A 21,811-nucleotide genomic window follows, 5' to 3' on the forward strand; every position below is an offset into this window, starting at 1 on the left:
TCACCAGCACACCGCACCCTCTTTGAGCTCTGGCAGCCTTACTCACCGGCAGGAACACAACACTATGAGTAGGGTCTATTGCTATTAGGCTGTTGTCTTCTGTAAGGCGGAGGTACTTCCCCAGTTGGGCTCTGCTCTAGATTCGAGCGAGATGATATCCGCTGTGCTGTGCCCTACCACACAAAGCGGAATATCATTCGCTGTGCCCTACCTCCTACAAAACCTTATCCAAACAAATAACTAAACGTTTCCAATTGTACCCCCAGAGACTCAGATAATCTTTGTACCATAAAACAGTACATCAACATCAAACCCTCCAAAAATGTCATACCAACTTAAAAGCAATTTTAATTCCGAATAAACCGGCCGCTAAATCAATAAGATATGACAGTTCCGGTCAATTTATAGCCCTGAGTTAATTACAACGCGGCCCCAGTCTAATGACTTGTAAAGATGCAGCCTTACGTGCGTCGTTTGATATATTGTGGGGTTCTGATTCTGATTGTATCGATTCAGAAATTGGGGGATGCGGTGGGTGCTTAAAGGTTTCCCCAAACGCGCATCGCAATCGCAAGTATGAAGACGCTTAGGCATCGTCTTCTCTGAACGCTGCCGTACGCATGTTCATACCAGAGATATATGTAACTCCGTACAGACGGATAAAGTTTAAGAAAAAAACACCTCAAAGCGATAGAGAAAGAGGTACGGTGGCCTAGATGGCAATACACCTTTTTTTATTATTATTAGAAATGGGCTTACCTTTAGCCAAAGGCAAAGAACGCTCACCCAGAAGATGCCTGCCCTAAGGAACGCTCGGCTAGATGGCGCTAATATTAATATTTGACATTTTATTTTAACACATATCCAGCTAACAATATGGGCGAAATTGTCAAAACTGAGGTTCAAAAGTTTTAAGCTTGTGTCGAGAGATGGCAGTCTATGCACTGTGGTTACACATTTTACTTTGAAAGTAACTCTCTAGATAATACTCGATCCTCTTTGTTCATACTAACGATTGATTTTTGTTTTGGTCGGCGAAAGCCGATACCGCGTCGATATGTTTTGGGGAGACCCTCAGACCTTTTTCACATTATCCGATCCGATATCGGATGTCGGAAGGATTTCAATGGAAAAAATCCAAGATGGCGCCTGAAATGTATGGGATATCGGATCAGGCCCCGTAGCCGAATGGCATTTCTCCGACGCCAAACGAAAACGAACATCCGCTCTGTCGGATCGCAAGAGCGACAGGGATAGATATCTACTAGCGTTTCGTTTCGTGAGCGTTTCGTGAGCGTTAGTGCCATTCGGCTACGCACCCAGATGATGTGAAAACGCACGAGGTTTGGTGCGATATGGGAGGGGAATATCTTAAGGCAGCTTAAGTGTATTTATACCAATTTTCAAGCTCTCTATTTTCCAGCGCTAGTTCACAAACTAGTACATTTATTGTCAATGTACCTACTGAAAAACTTCACAGTACAATACTCGTGCGAAGAGTCGATTTAAAACTTTCTATCCATTTTTAACTATCAAAGTCCCGTGAGACTCTAACATATTTTAAAATATTTTAAGCGGGTTACTCACGTGTTAAGTCGATATAGCGTTCGACATGTTTCGATCCATTTTCGAGGATCTCTCTGGCCATGTTTTAATTTATCGCCCTGTGCTATATTTTTTTATACCTGGCCTGTGTTCGAAAGGTACAAGCCTTGTATTACAAGTGCGCGAACTGTCAAATCCTATGGGTTGTCATGGAAACACACTTGTAGTACAAGGCTTGAACCTTTCGAGAAACAGGCCCCTGGCCTTTGTTCTATTTTGAATCAAATGAATTCACGTACAATTCCGATAAGGCCGCTCTGCGTGCGTCAGCTGTCAATCAAAATGTCACTGTCAAGCCTGATTTTGGAAATGAAGGCTGATATTAACCGGGACCAAATTGTAGTTCGACCTAGATACCTAACCTTGTATTTGGGCATTTTCAGAATTTGGGACCCCCCAATTAGCGTCGGTTGTTAACAAAAATTAAAACACTGTCAGTTTTGTGACGATAATTAAACATGAAATTTATATTAAAATATTGTTTTCAGTACAGATGGTGTTTTTTTACGCACTAGTGCGAGGAGTGGTTCATTATATGGCAGGTCGAAACTTCGGAGGTCCATCTGTACTAAAAACGTCGTTGATACACGTTTCGTAGAGTCGATTTAAAACACCTTCGGTCGTGTTTTAATTTATCGCCACTCGTTTCGAACTTCCTCTTTTTCGCACTTGTATCGAAATGTACTATTTTGTGTTAAGTCGATAATTTTGAGTGATTCAGAATGCGAAAAAAGTAAATTTTTAAATAGATTTTATGCTTAAACTGACAGCGTGTTAATTTTTATTAACAACTTACGCTAATTGGGGGGTCCCAAATTCTGAAAATGCTCATTTTTCAACTCTCAATATTATTATATTTATTATGGTATGGACTCGTAATGCGAAGGGATGAAAGTCATGTGACGAGAAAGGCATTGCGAATGAGTGGAAGGAAGTAACGGGAGAGGAAAACCCAAAAAGAGGTGGATGGACTGTGTGAGAGATAATATGAAACGAAAGCAAGTGAATGATGAGATGACGGATGAGAGAGATATGTGGAAGAGGAAGACACACAGTCATCTGTCGATACGGGATTAAATCATTAATACCTACCTCAGTTTGGACAATTTGACCAGTCTGCCAGTCTTGATATGACTAATAAAATATACTTATTTTAGCGCCATCTAACCAAGCAACGATACAATGAACGATAACAACTGATGTTTTTAGAGTCCCGAGAAACGTTTCTATTATAAAATATATTTCTATTTCACAGAGTTATATAGGTACGTCTATGTTATTATTTTGATTGTGCCGCCATGATGAAACAACACTTGAAACAATCTTGTACTATAATTAATATCTGTTATAATAATTGTGTCATAATCGCTCATATGTAATAGAAAGTCAGACGTGCCAACTTTCATGTTCAATTAATTATAATTTGAAAAATGATCAAAATGTCATCAGTGCCTGTCACTAATCACATTTGATGATGCGGCGCATGGTATACGACATATTGGCACTGTACGTATTATATATACTTATATGTGATATTTCTTTCTGCTGAGCAAAATAGAGAAATATTTTTCAGCCCTATTCCTATTAGAAACAAGATGCATTTCACAAAATAATATGGCTACTTTTAATTTACCTGCCCAGTAATCTAAATTTGCCAAAAAAGCAGTTTTATTATAATTCGTCAAAATATGACTTAAAATCGTATGAAACAGGATTTTTTTAAAGGCATCTTTGCGTCCAGAAGTTCAAATGCATACCTGTTTGAAGTTGATACCAGCGATTACTATACTATATACTATTACTATACTATCCTCGTAGCGCCCACCATATAAAATTTTTGCTAGGGAATTTTGATTCTTATTGTACTTGAGATTGAATTCAATTTCATTTGTTCGAAAAATTTTAGAAACAAAAGAAATTATATTTTATTTGTTTACATGAAAGTTAAAATTCCATTGAAACCATTATGTACTTTAGAAAGTACATTGGGCGCCACGAGGCTATATTTTTTTATCAGTTGAAAAAGTAAGAAATTTATTTACTATAGGAGGTCAACATGGTTCACTGTGTCCTCTTAATGGATTTTTAATTGTCACCTTATAACTGACAAATAGTATAGAAATTGTTTATTCGTGGTAAACATTACAAATAGGTATTACAATACATACATACATACATACATACATACATTCACGCCTGTATCCCATAAAGGGGTAGGCAGAGCACATGAAACTACAAAAAGTCTCAGTGCCACTCTTGGCAATAAAAGGGTTGAAAGGAAACGAAAATTGTGACATTGCAGTGACAGGTTGCCAGCCTCTCGCCTACGCCACAATTTAACTCAAATCCCACAGTCGACTTCTACGACACCCACGGGAAGAAAGGGGGTGGTGAAATTCTTAACCCGTCACCACACGTACAATAAATACATTTACGCATTTAATTCAATACACAATTTATACTTTCGGATTTTTAACACAGGTATAAACTAAGATTCTAAAACTATTTTAACCATAAATTCTTGTTCTAAAACTAGTTTTCCAAAATTACTACGTGTGACTAACACAAGCAACATTGACATTTCACACATTCTAAGAAACTAACTATTTGTATAAAGTTGTAACCAAAGCCAGCACGTTTATAATTGTTCAACCTGTATAACAATCTTAATTATAACATTATTCCAGACACGTTTATAATTGTTCAACCTGTATAACAATCTTATTTATAACATTATTCAATAATTATTACGGGTTGACAAATTGTGGCCAAATCTTGGGAATATGTGTGGCAAATGCCGGGATAACGCAAAGAGGATGATAATGTGACAAGAAAGAAAACAAAAATAAGGTTAATCTTTGTTCTATATCCATCAGTTAGTACTTACTTTCAAAATACAATAACTCTTAATTACTGATATTACTAGCTCTCTTTATTTATGTTTCTTCTTAAGTTAGGCTATTTTATAATATGATTATAAAAGTAAAATACAAAAGCACTTACAAAACAATACGAAATATATAAACACATTATAAAAAAACCTAACCTAGGGTGCCGCCAGCAGCGGGGCAGGGCCCAAGCTGCCGGTGGTTAGGGCTGCAGAGAGAGGGACCGTCGGACTATCGTGACACTTGCGCTCACAACGGCGACCCCGCCGGCGGCAGCCGCCCACGTGCAGCTTCTCCGCGGATGCCCAAAGGCCCTCCACAGTGAGTGCACCGGATGACAGGGCGCACCTTCCTCCTCGGCCGCTTATAGGTACAGTGACGGACCCCCTCGAGTCCGCCACAAAGAGGTCATGGGCGCCAGAATGTTCCGGCGCCCAGCGGTGGAAATATCTGGGTGGGTAAGTCGGCCGCAAAGGATAGGGAGAACGGCGCACCGTAATACCGGCACTCCTCTTCCCTTGCGGCCCCACCAATGCCGCTACAGCGGAGCGGCCCCGCCAAGGTCGCAGGGGGTAGGGAGAGTGGCGCACCGCTATACCATCACGCCTCTCCCCCTGCGATCCCACCTCGGCTACCGAGGGAGGGCACAGAGCGGCATCCCATACTGCCGGATCTTCCCTCCCACGGCAGTCCTCCCAGACGCGTCTTAAGTGGGCTTTACAAGCCCACTTAGAGCGACCACCTCGGGCCAGCCAGCTCCCCAAACCGTCCAGCCCTGGGTACCTCTTAGCTTCACCGTGGGTGACCAGTCCACCAGTCCACGGTTACTAAGCCCCCCCACCACGGCAAGGTGGGCACCCTAGGGGGGGTTGATCCAGCCACCTTGCGCAAGTGCGGATCCAGCTTCGTGCCCAAGGGCCCCCCCCTTCTCTCACGTGGTAAAGGCCCAGGCCCCAGGGGGAGGTCACGTGGTCTATTTGTATGGCTAACCTAGGCTCCAGGGGGGGGGGGGGGTCATGACCCCCATGACCCCCCCCTGGATCCGCGCATGACCTAGCGAGAGTCTCTTAAGATGTTGGTCGAGACTCTTCGCTATGAGACCGTTCGCTGAAACGACTATCAGAATGAACAATTACTTATCACTCATTCTTCAAACACAATAACAAATCAAACATAGACAAAAACTATAATGTATATAAAATGCAAGTAATTATATCCAATCAGTCTGTCTGTCCGTCCTTCAATCACGAGACGTCAGCCACTGACTCAATCTGGATCATTGATCTATAGATCAATATCCGATGACGTTGACAAAAAAGAGGTCAATTGTAATTAGTTCACGTTTATTATATGTGCGTAGCTCAAATCAAATGAAATAAAGAAAACTTTTAATTTTTTGTATCTTTTTCCATCTAATCCTTATAATATCTTCAGAATTTATATTCATAAGTTCTTTTTATTTTGCGATTATCGACTTTGGCACCTAACATAGTAAAAGTTGCCCAATATACGTATGATCGTGAATTGTGACTAAACAAACAGACTAGACTACGGCGACCGCTTACCATCAGGCAGGCAGTATACCTGTTTGCCACCACGTGGTATTGATAAAAGTTACATGTCCTTTTTGCTGTGTACTTAACACAGCAAAGGGGAGTGTACAAGTTTCTAATAGGGTGGCAACGCGTTGCCACGCGCGCATGTGACACTGTTTGAGTTGCAGGCGTCCATAGGTTACGGTGACCGCTTTACATCAGGCGGGCCGTATGCTTGTTTGCCACCGACGTAGTATAAAAAAAATACATAGAAGTCAATAAAACTTTATCAAACCAGCCGGCGTATCATAGCCCGGCAGGCGGGCGATTACTCGTATGCTTGCAATTTTATCACTTGTCAACGTGGATAATACCCCATACAACCATTTAAGTCGCAAAATCTTCAAATCAGTAACTAACTGTCAAATGTGACATGACGCGTGGTAACGTCGTGCAAACAATGCGACCGTATTGATACAATAACAAAATGTAGTCGTCGTGTGCACTCGTTACGGTAACAAAATGTGTAGGAATCTGTGGCTGTCAATGTCACTGTCAGAATGACTTTTAACGACACTTTATTAGTCGACGTTTGCACACATAACGGTAACAACATGTGGACGAATTTGTGGCTGTCATTGTCACTGTCAGAACGGTTTCTGACAGTGACATTGACAGAATTTGTACACACATGTGTAGGTCTGATTACCGAACTGCTCCTAAACCACTGTATCCGCAAATGACAATCTGAAATACGAAGGTTTCTCAAACTGTCTTGTGAAGTTGTGGACTGGTTGCTTTGAATCATTTAAATATGAGCGAATTAAATAATAATAAACGACGACGACCATTTAAGCACTCTTCGACATTTGCAATTGTCGCCTGCAGTATTTCCGGGCCGATACGACCTTCAAATCTTCAAGAAAAGAGCGTACACCCATCTTAAAGGCCGGCAACGCACCTCCAACACCTCTGGTGTTTCGGGTGTCCATGGGCGGCGGTGATCGCTTACCATCAGGCGACCTGTCTGCTCGTTTGCCTCCTATCCCATAAAAAAAAAAAAAAATTATAGAAATGTGGGAAAGTTAAGAAAAGTGCAGAATGATAATACAAATAGATAAGCACTTTATAGTTACTTAATGTATTAAATATATAATTTTTAATTCTTATTGATAAAAATGAAGGGTAGTGTTGCTTTACACAATAAAAGTAGGAATCAAATGAAATAGAGTATTTACTGTGATATTAATAGAATTTCTGTTGCGCAATGATAGTTTTTTCAGTACAGATGCTGCTTTTTTTAACGCAGTAGTACGAGCAAAGCAAGCAATGATTCATTTCTTGTCTGGTCGAAACTCTTAGCTTAGATTTAGGTACTGAAAATCGTCGTACGATACACGTGCGAAAAAGACATTCACAACTCGTGTCGATTTAAAACACTCCCTTCGGTCGTGTATTAATTTATCGCTACTCGTATCGATTTTCCTCTTTTCCGCACTCGTATCTACAAGTATTTTGTTTAGGTTACAAAAAAACACATTATTTACTCTACTACGTTTTATTTCTGTCTCTTTAACATTACAAATTTGTGGACATTTATCTATACAAATATCTTGACAAAAGAAATACAGATCGCTGAAATTAATGTTGATAGTAATATTAATGACGACTACTTCAACAAGTGTCAATTGTGAAATGCCGCAAAATACTAGTTGCTGTATAGAAGACCATAATAATAAATATGATCCCCGATCCTTTACAACCCAGCAGCTCGGTACGCACGTTACAATTTTTTTTAATCTTCTTTAGTGAGGGCAACTGAGTACGACGGCATATTTAATTGTTTATAAAGTTTGAGGATACCTGAAAAAAATGAATATAAGAAGCCATTTTGAAAATCCAATAAATATTCACTGCTTTTGGTCACGCGTGTACGCTGCGACCATTTTGCGACCGTTTGTCGACCGTTTGATGACCGTTTGGCGACTGTTTTTTACATGGAATATTACCGTCTTAATCCATATTTTAACAACTTTATTGGTTTTCTAGGCATTATTTTTATTATTTCAGTATAGTATATGCACCGGAGCACTAAAGCTTCACCAATCAATATACATAACACGCAAACACCGAGTAGTCAATAATATTATTACTGGTTAAACTGAGGTAAATTGATGGCGCGTTGATAAATTTAGACTTATTTTATGAAATCACTCGAGCAATTTAACTGGCCATGGTAATTAGCCCACATTATATTACAAATGCAAACAATATTTATCTTTAACAAATTCTTACGCCATTACATTTTAATGTCAAATGATTTTATTTCTTTTTTACTTTGACGTCTCTGACAGCCGCCATTTGAAAAGAATGAAATGAACGAATGATTTTGGGAAAGTACGGAAAGGTCCAAACGGTAACAATGTGTGCACGCGTAGTGCACACTTCTGTCACTTCTGTGACCATTTGTGCCTGTTACCAATCGTCCCCATTTGGGTCGCCTCGACTAAACGTCGACCGTACTGCGACTAAGCATTGAGACCTGAAGACCTGTGTGTACACAAAATAGGAGGATTTGCGTAGGAACGGCGACCGATTATGGTTATATGGGACACCTGTCACTCTCACACTGATATACTTGCCATAGCAAGACGGATGCTTTATTGTAGCTGCTATATAAAGGCTCTCTAGATTAGATTAAGTAAATATACATTTTATTTTTAGTTGTGTGACATTTAGAGTCATTTGCACCTCTAAAGTAATTTTAGACTTTTTTTTTTGTATTTGTACTTTTTATATTAAAATTTAGTGTAGTTCTTGGTTGTAATTCGACATTTAGAGACCTTCTACATCTCTAATTAATTGTATAGAGTTATCTTTAGTTAGAACTTAGAATTCGTATATAATAGTATCAATTGTAATTTCAACTCAATTTTAAATATTTTTTAAATATGTACATGTGACGTGTAAAAGTGCCCCTGTGGCCTATTTGCTGAATAAATTATTTTGATTTTGATTTTGATTTCTCTCGATTGGCCAAAAACTGTTGAGAAAGTTTTTGGCCGCATATGATATTATTCATACAATATTTAAATATGAATTTCGAACCATTTTGCTTGACAAGTTACGGTTTAAGTCATCAAACGGTCAAAGGTCACCGATTAAGCTATAAGTTTCGATTTCTATGATAATATCGATATTCTATAATTTCTCGTCAGGAATGTTGATCGACTGCCCGTCTGGGTTAAATTGTGCGTTTGACATGTTGTCACTGAGCAATTTATGTATTGACAGTTGCGTGGTTAAAGAGGTGGTTGATAGGTAGCGAGTAGCGGAAGCGTTTACCTCTATAAGTCTTAACATTAGAGAGCCTGTCTACGGGCCGGCTGTCTATGGTCTTTTTAGACCAGTACCCCTATCTCGGTTTTAATGTATCTGTAATGTTTTACCTAGATAGGGGTACTGGTCGAAAAAGACCATTCTGTAGGATTGTTCTTTTTTTGTAATTTTTTCTTGCACGGAATTCTTAGGACTAGGATGGCGATGAGAGTCCATGATTGTTTTAATCATGCTACTTAATAGATGAATTAGTAGATAATGCTCCACACACTAATTCGATTTGCATTTTTCAGTTTTTAATTTGATTCGCATCTTTTATGAACCTGCGGTAGCCTAGCGATAAGGTCGCCCGAAGGTCGCGGGTTCGAACCTCGGCTCGTACCAATGAGTTTTTCAGAATTTATGTGCGAAATGTCATTTGATATTTGCCAGTCGCTTTTCGGTGAAGAAAAACATCGCGAAGGAACCGGACTAATTCCAATAAGGTCTAGTTTACCGTTCGGGTTGGAAGGTCAGATAGCAGTCGCTTTCGTGAAAATTATTGCCTACGCCATATCTTGGGATTAGCAAGCGCTCCGCTTAAACCTGGGCCACAGCCTTACCAGCTGCACGTCTAAAAGAGTTGTTAGTATAATTATAGGACACTTATTATGGGATGAATTCGTTGAAGTTGCATAACATTAACTTTACAAAAACTAGCCATGTTGCCCCGGTTTACCCTTTCATACTTTTTACATAAATGGTTATAAAGTTGAAAATGTTTATCTTTAGTAAAGATATCCTGGTGTGACAGTAGACATTAGTTTACCCTTTTTTAAATACGATTACGGGAAGTAATACTTTATATTAATGAATAATGTATAAGTAAGATTGTTATACAGGTTGAACAATTATAAACGTGTTGGCCATATTTGGTTATAGACTAAGAGCCCAGAGCCACCAGACCTTCCTCATTTTCTCAAGGATGAAACTTTGGGATGATATAGAGTTCGTATCGACGTTTAATGTCTGCATATTACCTACCTAGTTTGCCACTTTGTTTGCCACCGTGTGGACCATGTTATAAAGAAAAATCTCAACTAAAAATCGAGAAAAACTAACAATTCTATCTCATAACTGAACGAAATTCTAAACTAAATAATTATTATGTCTTCGCGATAGTAACTTACGCTTGTTATGAGACTAATGTTCCATTATAATCGTCTCTCACGGCAAATCTCATAGTATGGTTTTTATCGATTGTTAACATAGCAGGGTACGTAGCCAAATGCTAATACGCTTACGACAATATCGTTATCCACAGAGATCTGATGTCATATATACCATAGATCAAGCAAACGTATCTACTTATCGTGTCAAATGAACTCAGTAAAATTCACTGAGTTGTCCGTCTAATCGCAGCTTGCAGCTTTCGGGCGTCAATTTTTGTAAGTTGAAGTCAACAAAAACATTAAAAATGCCTCGTTACGTGATATTTAATTGCAACAACACAAAAAATTATCAACACTCAAGGACCTGAGACATATTTAAAATCACAAGCAAGTAACAACTTCAGTATAAAATCTGACACGCTCGGCCACTATACAAATAGATGAACTTGTTTCTTACAAATATTTATAACATATAGAAGAGAAATTTCGACGGCTTCCGCTATGACGGGGTGGCCAGGGGTTCATGGCGTTAGCCCGGATTGCTATAGACGCCGGTTTGAATCCGGCCTTCGCCACTGGGGTGTCCGTCATTTTCGATTTTTAATTTATGTATAGTAGTGTGACTACTTAAAAAAACTATTAAAATAATTTAATTTGTTCCCATAGTTGCGTCTAGTTCTGCGTCGTTATCGTTAGCTCTCTCTCTTCCGCATTGGCGCGACAGAGACAGACTGCATATCAATCGGCGTCTAGCGTCAACGATTGTCATTTCTCATTGTATGGTTTTTACCGATTATTAACGCAGTTTATGATGTAAGGGTTATGTGATGTGATAATTTGAGACATGCAATTTGAAGTATCACGAAATTGTAAGGAGGAAATCGCTTTACAGAGAAAAGAACGTTGATTATTAGAAATAAGAATAATTATTGTATACTACCAAATTGTATGAGCCCCCGTGTGGTGACGGGTTATGAATTTCACCACCCCCTTTCTTCCCGTGGGTGTCGTAGAAGTCGACTGTGGGATATGGGTTCAATTGTGGCGTAGGCGAGAGGCTGGCAACCTGTCACTGCAATGTCACAATTCTGTTTTATTTCAACCCCAAGAGTGGCAATGAAACTTGAGTAGTTCATGTGCTCTGCCTACCCCTTTATGGAATGCAGGCGTGATTGTATGTATGTATGAGTCTTGTTACTTGTCAATAAATGAAATGAATTAATGAATGAATGATTGAAAGAATGATGATATGAAACTGAAGAACTGTAGGTATACTCTTCAACTGTTTGTGGTATGTGTGGAAATACCTTCTATATATTCTAATTAGCTTTTGCCTGCGGCTTCGCTCGCGTTAGAGACAAAATGTAGCCTATGTCATTTTCCATCCCTTCAACTATTTGCCGTTCGCTCCGTTTTGCCGTTAAAGACGAACAAACAAACAGACACACACATTTTCCCATTTATAATATTAGGATGGATATTACTATGCACATATTATGTAATAATTAATAAAGTGGTAGCATAAGTTACATAAATAATTGATTTTTTAAGTCGCTGTTCTGAATTTTGGTCCATTTTTACGGTACTCAAAATCAAAAAAATAAAATATTTTCTAATGTTAAGACTTACATAAATATGATAATTACATAAATAACGTTTTCCCCTCACTAGCTCGGAAACACGTGTTTTGTTCTTTAATACCAGCGGGTAAAAACGCATTTTATCCACTAGTGGGTAAAGTAATTTGACCTTGAATAAAGTCAAATCAACTGCTTTAAAATTGATAAAAGTAGGTGAATCAAGTAATAAAGATGATTTACCACCTGTGGAACTACTGGAAGCAGTGATAAACGCATTTTTTGCGTTGTAGTTTCCTCGCTATAGTGAGGGGAAAAGTTTTGTGTTACACTCGGGTGCAAATGTATTTTACTTCTCGTGTGTTAAAAACCTCGCAAGTTCAGGATTCTATTCTCGAACCACTCGCTTCGCTCGTGGTTCAACTATAGAATCCTTTCACTTGCTCGTTTTTCAATTCCACACTCGGCGTTAAAATACAACTTTGCCCCCTTGTATAACAAATAACTATTTCCATTCACACTTTCCTGCGACAATTTTCGTGGAGCCTAGAGTTTGATCATTCGTTTTATTGTTATTACTCTCCCAAATTAGTTTGAATTCAATAATTCCCAATGTTTTAATTTTATTGTTACTGCGGAAGAAATAAACAATGGTCAATGGCCAATGAAGACGTTACCTCCCGCTGAGCGTGTCGAATTTACCCTAAATATTTATTACATATTCTGTTATTTTGATACAGATGAACTTAATGTGTGTTTATGGTCAAAGGATTGTAAGAATTTAATTTTGATTTGTGTATACAGTCGAGTAGAATAAATAAATATTATAGGACATTCTTACACAGATTGACTGAGGCCCACGGTAAGCTCAAGAAGGCCTGTGTTGTGGGTACTCAGACAACGATATATATAATATATAAATACTTATATACATAGAAAACATCCATGACTCAGGAACAAATATCTGTGTTCATCACACAAATAAATGCCCTTACCGGGATTCGAACCCGGGACCGCGGCGCAGCAGGGCGGCAGGGTCACTACCGACTGCGCCAGACCGGTCGTAATAAAGAATTTACTTTAAAATTTAAAATTAGTAATGTTTCCAAACAATTACTTAGTTAGCACGTGACTTTTAAATCGGAGGTCGCGGGTTCGAACCCCGCCTCGTACCAATAATCTTTTCAAAACTTATGTCATTTCTATTTGATGGTCGCTTTTCGGGAAAGAAAAACATCGTACGGAAACCAGACTAACACCAATAATTCCTGTTAACTCTTCGGGTTGAAAGGTCGGATGGCAGTCGCTTTCGTAAAACTAGTGCCTACGCCGAATCTTAGGATTAGTTGTCAAACGACCCCAGCCTCCCATGAGCCTTAACAAGCAACCCTTAGAAATGTCTCCTTAAATAGGTAATATCAAAGACACATGTAACTCCTTATAGACAGCTACAGTCTAAGGAAAAAACGTACCTTAGAGCCATATACAAAAAGGTACGGTGGCCTAGATGGCGTTACACCTTTGGGGGACGCTCGGCTAGATGGCGCTAATATTAATATTTGACATTTTAACACATATCAAACTATGAATATGGGCCAAATTGTCATTTTACTTTGACAGTAACTCTCTATAATACTTGATCCTCTTTCGTAATAGGTATTTAACTTATTGAGTTTTGGCAAGAAGATATCACAAACAACATAAACATATCAACTATAGATCTTCCAACAAACCAACATCGATAATTAAAGTATGCTCGGATCATAGCAAACTGCGCAGTCACGCCGTCGATCATCTATTGCTTGACAGACAAACACACCGGGCTCGTTCCACTTGGGTCTCGTCAACAGACAAGAGAGTCAAGCCAAACGCTAAAATATATCAATGAAATAGTGTGCGGGGATCCGTAGGTTTCTTTGTAGGTACATCTGTCCGCGATTATTTCGATTAAGGTAAAGCGGGGCAATTCTCGACTGGAGGGCCATTGTAACTGATCTAGTTGCTGCTATCTTTTTTGGCTGACTATACCTTACACATATTACTATTGTTTTAAAAGAAATTCTTGCAATGATTGTAGAATTGTTACACAGCGACCACAGCGTAGGTAGTAGGTACGAATATGTATGTATTTTACCTATATAAATATTTATACTGGGGAAACTTCATACAACCCACATAGCCAGTATCTCGACGCTATGGTCGGTAGGGTAAAAAGTACTTCCTTGCATTATCGCTTACAATTTTTTCCATTTTGCTTATACTTATTGCAAACGTAAACATATAAAAGGCAAGCAAACAACGATCTTCTTACAGCACATTGAATGTAATAGTTATTACGGATGCAGGATACTCGCCGATACATACTTACTAATCCCTTCCCACTGAGCCACCTGCATTTTACACTGCCTAGATATCGATTGCCGACCGATTATTCCGACCCCAATCCCTATTCTTATCCCCGTCCCTATCCCTATCCCTATCCCTATCCCTATCCCTATCCCTATCCCTATCCCTATCCCTATCCCTATCCCTATCCCTATCCCTATCCCTATCCCTATCCCTATCCCTATCCCTATCCCTATCCCTATCCCTATCCCTATCCCTATCCCTATCCCTATCCCTATCCTATCCCTATCCCTATCCCTATCCCTATCCCTATCCCTATCCCTATCCCTATCCCTATCCCTATCCCTATCCCTATCCCTATCCCTATCCCTATCCCTATCCCTATCCCTATCCCTATCCCTATCCCTATCCCTATCCCTATCCCTATCCCTATCCCTATCCCTATCCCCCTATCCCTATACCTATCCCTATCCCTATCCCTATCCCTATCCCTATCCCTATCCCTATCCCTATCCCTATCCCTATCCCTATCCCTATCCCTATCCTATCCTATCCCTATCCCTATCCCTATCCCTATCCCTATCCCTATCCCTATCCCTATCCCTATCCCTATCCCTATCCCTATCCCTATCCCTATCCCTATCCCTATCCCTATCCCTATCCCTATCCCTATCCCTATCCCTATCCCTATCCCTATCCCTATCCCTATCCCAATAAACCGTAAAAACGATACCCATATTAGTTTTTTGACTTTATCACCCCCTTTTCACCCTTTTAGGGGTTAAATTTTCAAAAAACCTGAAACACGTATTCAGTCATATGTCTTAAGGAATCTTCCTGTGAAGTTTCGAATAAAATAGTCAAACTAATCTTGTTTCCCCATACAAACTTTGAACCCTCATTTGACCCCCTTAGGAGGTAAATTTTGGAAAATCCTTTCTTAGTGCTCCTCTACACTATATAAGGAACCTACGTGCCAAATTTGAGATCTCTAGGACCAGCGGTTTCGGCTGTGCGTTGATATGTCAGTCAGTCAGTCAGCTTCTTCTTTTATATATTTAGATTATAAAAATAATTTGTCTTTTTTTTTTACCTTTATTGCACAAATGGCGAACTTAATGCCTTAAGGCAAAGTGCTTAAGTCTTTTGTATATATTTACCCTAAAATCTAAGGACTCAATACAAAAATGTACATACATAGACATAGACATAGATATAGAAAATCTTTTTTTCCCACACTAGCTCGGAAACACGTGTTTTGTCCTTTAATACCAGCGGGTAAAAACGCATTTTATCCACTAGTGGGTAAAGTAATTTGACCTTGAATAAAGTCAAATTAACTGCTTTAAAATTTATAAAAGTAGGTGAATCTAGTAATAAAGATGATTTACCACCTGTGGAACTACTGGAAGCAGTGATAAACACATTTTTTGCGTTGTAGTTTCCTCGCTATAGTGAGGGGAAAAGTTTTGTGTTATACTCGGGTGCAAATGTATTTTACTTCTCGTGTGTTATAAAACTCACAAGTTCAGGATTCTATTCTCGAACCACTCGCTTCGCTCGTGGTTCAACTATAGAATCCTTTCGCTTGCTCGTTTTTCAATTCCACACTCGGCGTTAAAATACAACTTTGCCCCCTTGTATAACAAATAACTATTTCAACATCACATAAAAATGTTACAAACAATGAAGAAGACAGAAGTGTTACATTATGTCGCAGTCTTTCTCTCTGTTGATTTGAACGATGTTGGCATCAGTCGCAATATTATTTTAGGGAGAAAAGCCACATGTAAACATGTCGTCTATGTTCACTGCGAAGTTTGTTCCTTTATCTATTGTTTTGGTGCTCATGTTATGAGCGCCAAAAACATTAGTTGGATTTGCAGGATTTTTTTCTTCTTCCTACCCTTATACCACGTTATTCGGGGTCGGTACAACTTGACTTCATCTTCCATTCTTCTCTATCTTTCGTCACTCACTTCTTTCTTTTTCATATCCTCTCTCACACGATCCATCCGTCGTTGCTTGGGTTTACCCCTCCCGCTCTATTCCTCAACATCCATCTGTATTTTTTTTATTATTATAAATAGGCTTACTCTTGGCCAAAGCCAAAGGCAAAGACGTGGCCTACGATGGAGTGAGCTCGCCCAGAAGATGCTTGTTCTGTCTTGATCAATCGTCTGTAATATGTGTTTGCCTACATATAATGAACCAATATCAAATTAAAAAGCAGTATATACCAGTCCGTTCAGTACAACTTGCGTTCTCGCGAGCGGTGTCCATATATCAAGCGCGACTTCAAGTGTGGACTCGCGGGCAAGAGTACAAGTTGTGCTAGACCAGAAAATATCAAAACATATTCTTGTTAGTGCTAAGACCAATGTTTTGGACTATTGAAATATTCTGGTTAAGAGGGACCCTTAGCCCCAAACTTTTAGTTCCAAGGTCTAAAAACCCAAGTAGAACGAACTCCTCAGTGACAGACGCCGACAAAGGACCGCCAAATCACGCAGCGATCACTAGTAATTGTGCGACCCGATTGTGCTCAATAGCTATCGTTACAACAAATTCATCTTTTGTGGCTCTTTAATTAAATGGAACGATTTTTTAAGATAACTCCCCTATTGTTTAGTGACAGACGTCTTTATCTGTTGAAAGAAATTTACAGAAATCTTGATGTTTCGAGTAACTGTTCTTAGGTATACATTGGTGGTTTTAAATGGCCGTCCATTTGTCCAATTCTGCGGACAACACTCTTTGCTTTGTTTACCGAAATGTTTTTGTTGCATCTCTTGATAAATATTTTATTTTATCAATGATAGTCATTAGTCACTTATTTTTTTTATACCACATCGGTGGCAAACAGTTATACTGATGTAAAGCGGTCACCGTAACCTATGGACGCCTGCAACTCAAGGTGTGTCACATGCTGACCCATTAAAAACTTGTACACTCCTTTTTTGAAGAACCCCTTACTGTATGTAGTTCATCGGAAATAAGAGTACCTCGGCTTATTTATGTGGTCTCCAAGTTCCCCCAAGACTCTGACCCTGGGGATCTTCAGTCAGCAGTGGTCTGCTTGGAAGAATAGGCCCGCGTGTCGCTTCAATTTGACCTTGAGCGACCACTAATACCACTAAGGCACATCTTGGACACTGGCGATCAAATATATGAAAGAGGCGCGTTCCTAGCACACATTGTAAGCTGTGTAGGTGAACGCGTACCATGCTTGTATGTGTGAGATATGACAGGTCGACTGTTTTTTTGACAGTGACTGTGATGTAACCGAGAGCGGATGGGGGCCACTTTCAGCGGGGAGCGGGAGTGGCCATACTGTACGAGTACTCTGTATTAAACTGTGACTAAGGTTTTTCGGATCCCATCCCCACTTTCTGCATTATACATGGTTGTTACCCGTTTATTTTACTACTGCTATAGATATTAATTCATCTGCCGCCTATTACCTTATGGCTCTTTCCATCAATAGGCTACTTACCTCCTAGCTGATTTGAATCAGCTTCTTTTTAAGAACTGTCAAAACGAATTTGAACGACTTGCTAACATGGAATAAATATGAAATCGAATTGGGTGACGTCACGGTCAATTCAGTTACTTTATATATTTCTACCGGACTTATTAAATAGAATTTGGATTTAGAAAGTGCATGGTATAATATATTTTATTTTAAGAACAGTCAAGTTTCCTATTAATAGGTACAAGAGGATCTCTAAGTGAATATTCAATAATATGGAAAATGAAGACTACTTTTTCATTTTTACAGACTACTCTTCCGCTATAGTCAACAATTTAATTTATTTATTAATTCACTTATTTCATTATCTCGTTGTTTGTTGTTATTGTTTTGTTACGTACCTTTTTATTGTTGATTATTTATAGTGTATAACTACTCTTTCGTGTCTATATTGGCAAATAAAGAACTGAACTGTACTGAACTGAACATTTAAAAGGCATTTATTTACCTTACTTCATTTCTTTCCGTCATTTCTGCATCATATCTATTCCGATCTAATTGCTCTTTCAACATCTAAACAATGGCCCACCCGCCATGACAGTCTGACAGATCTTCATTATCGACAGTCACGGCGATGAATTGACAAACGTCAATGTCAATCGAGGTGAGAATGGACAATAATTAGTACGATTTGAATGTGGATTTAAGATGATGGTCACTCAAACATATTTCGTTAATTTTAAATACATCGAATAACAAGAGCTACTATTTCAAGTGTAATTTAGGTAGATAGATTATAAAGACATGTAGTTTGTGTCCGTGATCGAATGGTGGATCGGATATTCGCGTGTTATGCACTAAAAAAATATTATTAGGCATGCCTATGATAACTAGTGGTATTCTATTGTGGGCTGTAATGGAGATGACGGAAACACTTTGTAAAAATACTTATTTTAATAGAAGTTAAGTAAGTAAACAACGATACAATTCGGTGACACAAGGCAGACTGAATTCTTAAGTCATTTTTCAAAACAGTCTTCAAAAGTGACATAATTTCAAACCAATAGAAGGTCGCGCGTGCCTGTCGCCAACAATGCATACACAGTAAACTCAAAATTTTGCCAAAGAAAGACGTCTCCTTTGAGATTAAACCTGATTAAGAACACATCAGTTCTAAATTCTAAATTAGGTGCTTGTTAATATTTTTTATGGGGTTTGAATTGACCTTGGCGATCGTTGCGAAAAACACTATTTAGTATTCTTTCGACCCTGTCCGTTTCATGTACTCTGCTTACCCTTTTTTAAAAATTGTACAGGCGTGAGTCTGTATATGTATCTAAGCTACTTTATTGTTGCACCCATCAGCATAAGCGATCTTCAAAGTCGTACCAAATTTATCACACATTGTGAAAAATCTGAATCGAGCTCTGGATCTATAAACTTTTAAAAACGTTCCATTTTGCAAACACTCTTCGGCCTTTTCGCACAAAGCGTAGACTCCAGGGTTGTCACTGCAATGTGTCAAAGTCGTCAGGCGAGGGTTGTCAACGCACGGTGACTTGCGCCCTGTTGATCGCTAGGGGGACCACGCTACTTGCGAACTCAGGACTAGTCCTATTTCTCGCAGACTCTGTGGAATGTTTCAAAGTCAACTGATGTGATAAGATAAGTGATAACGTACTATGAACTAGTTTTCACAATGATTAGTTTCCTACCCGTTTTTTGATTAGACTCTTTAATCAATGAACTTCTCTGATACGTTAAATATGACAATCTTGTATTCTTTTCGTCTAGTGCATTGTATTTCACCACGTGAACAACTGGTGCTGCCGTTAAATGTTTTTGTATGTTAAATCTTATAAAGACAAATTTTATTATGTAGTTCAAGTTAGTTCCAACAGCCGCTGCTAGCATTAATTTTTGACATGTCAATAATATTGTCTTATATGTTTGATGTACACCACTTTTTCACACATGTAGCTACATAATATTAGATTGTAAATTATCATAATTCTTCATATTCATCATTTTGATACTTTTGACTTAAGAAAGTCTCACAAGAATAAAAATCGCTGTCTACTCTAATAAAACGATATTTGATATCTCTGACAAAACGATATTTAATGAACGAAAGTCCCGTCGCGTTGTCGCCCCACAATCGCCGGCTAAGTGACGATGATCGACAAAAACGGATGAAGTGCGATTTTATTAACAGCTCGCTTTCATCAACTTGAAAAAATACTCTCTATGGGAATAACAAATGATGTTGTTCGGCCGGAAAATGGTGGATCCTTTGATCGCGGTGACTCGACGTTTGACGTTTCGAGATTGTACGGAGTGTATGGGTATTATGTTGATGAAAAAGGTGTTTTTTTGAGAAATGAGCGGGGAAAACTAGCGCTTAGTTATTGGAAAGTGTATTGGCAGATTGGCACTGATTTAGGCATTATAAATCATTATTGCTTAAAGATTTTTATGAAGTGAACTTTGCCTATCAGATTTTTTATTGAATTAAGTAGTTATAATTGTGTGTGTATTGTGATCAGGACGAATATTTAAATTAGTATTTTAATCAATAAATCACTAAATGTTTGTTAAGAAATATATTTAATAAGTCAAAGAAAATACAATATTTTAATAAAAGGTAACTTAAAATAAATATTTACAAATAAACTAACTATTAAACCCCGCTCCTTATCGTTAAAATTAAATCACTAAATTATGTAGTGTCTACTTAAACTTTATTTTTAATTACACTTTTGGTATGTGAAGATTTTTGTATGTAAATTTACTTTTCGTTATGTGCTTTTGACCTACCTTTGTGCTTTTTTATTTAAGTTTAAAGAATATAAAAAGCAGACCCAATGCCTTAAAATATTCTCTACCAGTAAATCATGGAGTTAAAAATAAATTTACACTAAAAATATACACACTTAGAAAGAATTGCTCTAAACACAATATTCTTATGTATTTAGTCCTACTAAAGTGTGAAAAGAATATATATTGTGATATATCAGTTCCAACCTAATCGATTTGCAAATCATTTCCAAACTTGGCAATCGAATACCCTTCAACCCTACACATGTTTTCGCTGACTCACTATAGGGGAAGCAATGCACTATCAAAAGAACATATTACGTGAGTCTTTTGTGGGACTTTTGTCCTTCTGTTTACGGGAATTTTGGTCACCCTTGCCAGGTGCAGTAGCAATTATAGCTGGTATTAGAAGTGTTATAATAGTTTTTTTGTTATTGATACTTGATGATGAGCTTTTGAATGTTGATTAACTATCAGAAGCATTTTGTTTATCATACAATGTAGAATTCGAATTTACGTTCGGTTAGCTTACCGTCAGGGAAGCCGTGTTCTTATTTGTCTCCATTGCCACGACCATAGTCCCTTCATGATTAGTACTTGCAGAACATAATAGCTTTATAATAAATTGATAAGTGCTGTTGTATTTAAGAAGCGCTGGTGGCCTAGCGGTAAGAGCGTGTGACTTTCAATCCGGAGGTCGCGGGTTCCCGGCTCGTACCAATGAGTTTTTCGGAATTTATGTGTGAAATGTCATTTGATATTTGCCAGTGGCTTTTCAGTGAAGGAAAACATCGTAAGGAAACTGGACTAATTCCAATAAGGCCTAATAGTTACCCTTCGGGTTGGAAGATCAGATGGCAGTCGCTTTCGTAAAACAGTGCCTAAGCCAAGTCTTGGGATTAGTTGTAAAAGCGGACCCCAGGATCCCATGAGCCGTTGCAAATGCCGGGATAACGCAAGGAGGATGATGAGTGACTGCAACAGTGCTACTGATTTCTGGTATTACAATGATGTAACAGTATTCCTGCATAAATCACTGAATTTCACCTTAAGATAACTATTTCTTGTCACCAAAAACCAA

The 21,811-nt window shown here is 38.5% G+C and overlaps 1 protein-coding gene across 1 annotated transcript in view; it reads left to right on the forward strand.

Moving 5' to 3' along the window:
• Window positions 1–21,811, forward strand: part of LOC125228167 (protein tiptop) — a 478,035-nt gene that overhangs the window by 13,528 nt on the left and 442,696 nt on the right. The window lies entirely within an intron of this gene.

This window comes from Leguminivora glycinivorella, chromosome 7 (assembly GCF_023078275.1).
Source record: "Leguminivora glycinivorella isolate SPB_JAAS2020 chromosome 7, LegGlyc_1.1, whole genome shotgun sequence".
In the NCBI taxonomy this organism is placed as follows: Eukaryota; Metazoa; Arthropoda; class Insecta; order Lepidoptera; family Tortricidae; genus Leguminivora; species Leguminivora glycinivorella.